Source organism: Jaculus jaculus, chromosome 2 (genome assembly GCF_020740685.1).
Source record: "Jaculus jaculus isolate mJacJac1 chromosome 2, mJacJac1.mat.Y.cur, whole genome shotgun sequence".
Lineage (NCBI taxonomy): Eukaryota > Metazoa > Chordata > Mammalia > Rodentia > Dipodidae > Jaculus > Jaculus jaculus.
Genome location: NC_059103.1, coordinates 76,314,283 through 76,320,257, shown reverse-complemented (window position 1 = coordinate 76,320,257; position 5,975 = coordinate 76,314,283).

Here is a 5,975-nt window from a genome sequence, read left to right as displayed (position 1 = left end):
TCATGCCCAGAGGCATTCCCTCCCCTCCAAAAAATAACTGAATACTGCTACCACACTGCATAAACAACAACCCCACAGGGAATACCTGCAGCCCTACTGAGGAGTGTCTCCAATGGAATGAGGTCAGAGACGAGGGAAAAGAGGGTACCAACACATGATGCATTCATATGAAACATCTTGTTTAATAAAATGGTACCAGCATATAATGTTGTTCATACGAAGTTCCTAATTAATAAAAATAAATAAATAAATAAGAATACAGGAACACATCAAAGAGATCATTCACCATCATCAAGTGGTTTTTATTTCAGAGATTCAAGGATAATTCAATATACATGAATAAATCAATGTGATACTGTATAATTGGAATCAAGGACAAAAATCACATGATCATCTCATTAGGTACAAAAAAGACATTTGAAAAAAATACAAAATTGCTTCATGATAAATTATTAAAGACATTTGGAATAGAAGGAATATATCTCAACATAATAAAAGTTATATATGACAAACCTACAGGCAACATTATACTAAAGAGGGAAAATTGCACATTTCCACCAAAATCAGAAACCATCCAAAGGTGTTCACTTTCTCCAGTCTTACTTAACATAGTACAGGAAGTCTTAGCTTCAGCAGTAAGATAAGAAACACATAAAAGGGACACAAACATGCAAGGAAGAAGTCAAATTCTCTTTATTTTGCACACCATATGATTCTATACATAACATATTATGAAGAATCTACCAGAAAAATGCCAAAGCTAATAAATACTTTCATCAAATTAACAGGATACAAAACTGTTACACAGAAAATGGTAGCCAACCTACATACCAGTAGCAAACATGCTAACAATGACATCCATGGGAAAATTCTCAGTCACAACTGCCTCAATAAAAAATAAATAAAATACCTTAGAATATTCAAACCAAGGAAGTGATCTCTTCAATGAAAACTTTAAGGACTGGAGAGATGGCTCAATGGTTAAGGCATGTGTGCATGTGCCTGCAAAGCCTAGCAACCCGGGTTCAATTCCCCAATACCTACATAAAGCTAGATGGATAAAGTGGTGCATGTATCTGGAGTTCATTTGTAGTGGCTGAGGCCCTGGTGCACCCATTCTTTCTATCTCATTTCCTATCATTCTCAATTCTATTATTTTTTCTATGTAGTTTGATCCAGACATTTTTCCTCCTTAATTATTTTTAAAGATAGGTTTAATTACACACACATATATGTGTGTGTATGTATGTGTGTGTGGGTATGTATATGTGTGTGTATATATATATATATACATATACATATATGTATATCATATATATCATGTATATATGTGTGTGTGTGTGTGTGTGTGTGTGTGTGTTAAGCTTAAGGGAGAGAATTTATTTTGGCTTAGGCTTTTAGGGGTTCCAATTGCATGATGTGGGGATAGCAGAGCAATTTACAGTGGTGGGGAGAAAAGAGAGATGTCAGTACTCTGGCTTTTTCCTTTTCTCCCTTTTATTTTATCCAGGCCCCAGCCTATGATGGTGCTCCTATATGCAGGGGCTCCTGCCTGCCTGCTTAATTAATTCTCTCAGAAAGGCACTCAAAGACACACTCAGAGGTGTAATTCATTAATCCATTGGCTTCTCAGTCTAATCAAGTTGACAGTCAGGATTAACCATCATAGTTCATGTATGGGAGGCTTAGTCTCCAAAGCAGAAGGTGTTAAGAGGTTCTAGATTTCTGAAATGTGGAGCTGACTGGAAAGTGAACAGCTCACAGAGGGGCATCTTTCTCACTCAGAAAGGATTAATATAGTTCTCAGATGGCCTGTTTCATTCCTGCAAGAGTGGGTTGTTATAAGAGAGAAATCTCAACCCCACCCCAGTCTCCTGATTCATATCTTACATATTCCTACCATGTAATTATTCAGCCAGAAGATATCAGAAGATACATAACAGGTGTTGACAACAGATTCTAGACTCTTTCTCCAAAACTCTGAGCCTTATAAAATATCCACTGTTGGGTATTTTGGTACAGGTCAGGGTCCTGCCAGATCTACAAAATGTTCCTAGTGTCTGCAATGTTGTTCCTCATTAGAAATCCCGAGGGCTTGCCCCTATCCTCTTTCATGTCTCTTCTCAATAGTGCCTTTGCAGAGAGGAATTCCCCAACTCCTATGCCCCATCTAAAATTAGTGCTCTGCCACCACCCTGTCTTTTTTCCTTCAGCGTGTGTATCAGTTTCCAACATCAAAGTATGCATTTATTTGTTTATCTAATTTGTTTGCTGCACTAGAATACATGTTCTCAAAGATGGGAGCTCTAGTCTGCTTCCTTAGTTAGCACATTTGCGCACTGAGAACATTGCCGGGTGCATAATTAAACTCCAGTTCACACAGGGTACTAGGCAGTAAGGCCATTAAGTGAATGTTGTTTCTTAATAAGTACTTTAAATATGCAAGCATAAAATCTGGAAATATTTATACAAACGTAATCTTATCATGGAAACCTTCACCTAATAAAACTTTAAAATTTTATTCAGACACCATAGATTCCTATGAATATATTAAATAGGCAATAGGAATGGTAGAACACAAAGAATCTTTTCTCTGATATTCTAGAATCCTCTCATTCTAGGAAAGCTAGTAAGAAATCAGACTTTCCGTTGTACATAATCTAGTAGGCACTATCTTTACAGAACACAATTTAAGTTGCATCCTGTGTTGTACTATTTCATTATCAACTACCTAAGGTTAATCCACCTGAGGCAGACTAAACATCTTCATCAATCCATAAACATTACACTTATGATATGAGTTCATTCATTAATTCCATTTTTATTTAAACTGACATAGATACTAAAATCCAAATCACTTTTCAAAAATACTTTTTTTTTTAACTTAAAGCAAGAAAAGAAAAGTAGGCACAAAAGGCCTCATGCAGCTGCAAACACACTTCAGATGCATGCAGCACTTTGTGCATCTGGCTTTATGGGGATGCTATGGAATTGAACCTGGCTCAGCAGGTTTTTCAAGTAAGCACCTTTAACTGCTGGGCCATTTCTGCAGCACCCCACATTTACTTTTTATTATTGCAATGTTTTCACATTCATTACAGAAAACAAAATCTAGAAAAATATCTTACCTTAAATTTAATCTGGTTTAGTTTTTTTTTTTTTTTCTTTTGGGATATGATAGACATGTCAACCAGAAATCTTTATAGTTGCTGCCCTGATAACAATAATAATCCATGCAGTATATTATACCTGTTAGAAGGAAAAAACCAGCTATCTGGTTGGCTGCCTATTTAAAGATTTTCCCCTTGGGCATATAATACTTGTGTTAGACCTGTGTTTAGCCTTGTGGTTGCTAAAATTAGTTATGTGAGTTCACGTTAATTACAATCAAGCTCTGAGGAAATCATTTCAGTTTGAAAACTTACAAGACATGGCTGCAAAGACCAGAATGTCAGCTTATTCCCAAAGGTTAACTCATCTGCCAAGATAAGAGCCAATGGTCAGACAATGCAGATGTTAGGAAGCTGGTCAATGGGTACAGCATAATGATGAATGGGAGTGATGATTCTTGGAAGTATTTCTTTAGGTTAAACTGCTTGTCCAAGTAATATTAGCAAACAGATAAATTGAGATATAATTCACAAGTCACACAATTCAGTCTTTTAAAGTATACTACTCAGTAATTTTAGTTTACATACTGGGTTGTATGACCATTACTGTCAACTAATTTTAGAATATTTTTATCATGTCAAAAAGAAATTTTATACACTATAAAGTCGTGCCCCATTTCCTCCTCTCTCCTCCTACAGCTCTACGCAAGCACTCATTTACTTTCCATCAGTAAATATTGGCTTATACTGGACGTTTTATATCAGTAGAAATCTACTATATGGCCTTTAATGAATTTTTTATTTAGCATAGTGATTTTGGGGTCATCCATCAATGTTTTGCTCCTTTTATTTCTAGATAAAATTCCATTTTGTGGATAAGCTCATTTTATTTATCTGTTCATCCACTGAGTGACTGATGAATATTCAAGTTGTATGTAATGTTTGTCAATTGCCAATAATGCTGCTATGACTGACTATTCATGTAAGTTTTTGCAAAAATATGCCTTAATCTGTCATGTGTACCTAATGGAATGAATTGTTGGTTGATTTACTGACTTAAGGTTTAACCTTTTGGAAACTTCCAAGACAGATTTTTGGTACAGTTTTCCATGTCTATTAGCTCTATATGTATATTTCAATGTTTCCACATACTCACTAGCAATTGCTATACTTTCTATTTATTAAAGCTAGGCATGCCAATGAGTGCAGACAGTATTTCATTATGGTTTTAATTTACATTTCTCTGATGGATTATTATGATGAACAGTTTTCCAAATATATTTGTGACACTTGCATTTTCACTAGAGAAATGGCAATTATTTTACATTTGTGTACATTTTTAAAAATTAGACCATGAATCTGTATTTCACTCCATTGTTGCCAACTAATAATATGCTATGTGGGCATAGCACATTTCCTATATTCATTCATCAGTCGATATCCTGAATAGAGCAAAAAATGTAGTGGAAGAACAAATTTGCTTTGAGCTTGATTAGAGCTGTCCATTCCCTCCTGCCCTTGCATGTTAGCACTTCTGGTTCACAGTCCTTTGGGTTTGCATTGCAATTTCACCACTAGATTTCCTGGCCTCTAGCTGCAGAGAGCAGAGTTTTTCCCTTTATGAGAGAAAAAAAGAGAAAGGAAAAATAAAAGAATAAGAAAAGAAAAGCAGAATAAAGAAAATAAGAGAAAGGAAGAGAAAAGAAAACAGAAATTCAATCATCCACTGAGATTCTTTTCTTCTTGCTGCACCTGTGACATGTAAAAAATAGAAATTTGAGATATAGCAGCCATTTTGTAAATATGTCATGACAATTCTATTTAGAGCCCAATACTGTGCAAAATACAGGGATATAAAAGATACAGACATTATGATCTGTGAGCCAAAGAGCCTAAAATACAGAATGGGAAAACATACACAGGAATTAACTTGAGAATAATTGCAAAGTACTACTCAATACCATGTAAAGTAGGTGCAATGGTAGACCTTCAGAATCCAGGGTTGGTCATTCTGTCCTGCTAATGCTTCTGGCCAATCTGGGTAAGAAGAAAAAGTTTTAAGAAACATTAAGATGGCATTTAGGGAAGATCCTATTTGTTCAATTCTTTTTTTTTTTTAATTTTTTTTTATTTATTTATTTGAGAGCGACAGACACAGAGAGAAAGACAGATAGAGGAAGAGAGAGAGAATGGGCGCGCCAGGGCTTCCAGGCTCTGCAAACGAACTCCAGACACGTGCGCCCCCTTGTGCATCTGGCTAATGTGGGACCTGGGGAACCGAGCCTCGAACCGGGGTCCTTAGGCTTCACAGGCAAGCGCTTAACTGCTAAGCCATCTCTCCAGCCCCTATTTGTTCAATTCTTATATATTTTAAATATGTTGCTACCTCTGTTCCCCACTGACTTTCACTGGATATCAAACAATATTAAAAAAGCATTTTTGGGCTGGAGAGATGGTTCAGTGGATAAAAGTGCTCACTTCTCAATACATAGTACCTGAGTTCAATCCACAAACCCCATATAAAAAGCTACAAACCATGGCTGGCTTTGGAAATCCCAACATGCTGATGGCAAGATGAGAGGCAGAGACAGGAGAATTTCCCAGAAGCTCATGGAAGGATAGCAAATAGCAGAATGTAGTGAGAGAAACCCCATCTCAAATAAGGTGGACAGACAAGAACCAATCTGAAACGTGTCCTCTGGCCTTCACATGTACTCTGTGGCTCACATCTGCCTTCACTCACACACATGAACCTACACATAGCCCCACACAATTAAACATTTTAAGAATACATAAATGCGTAATTTTTAAAAGTATTGGATTTTTAATCTTGATAAACCAGTTAACAGTACTGGGATATCATAA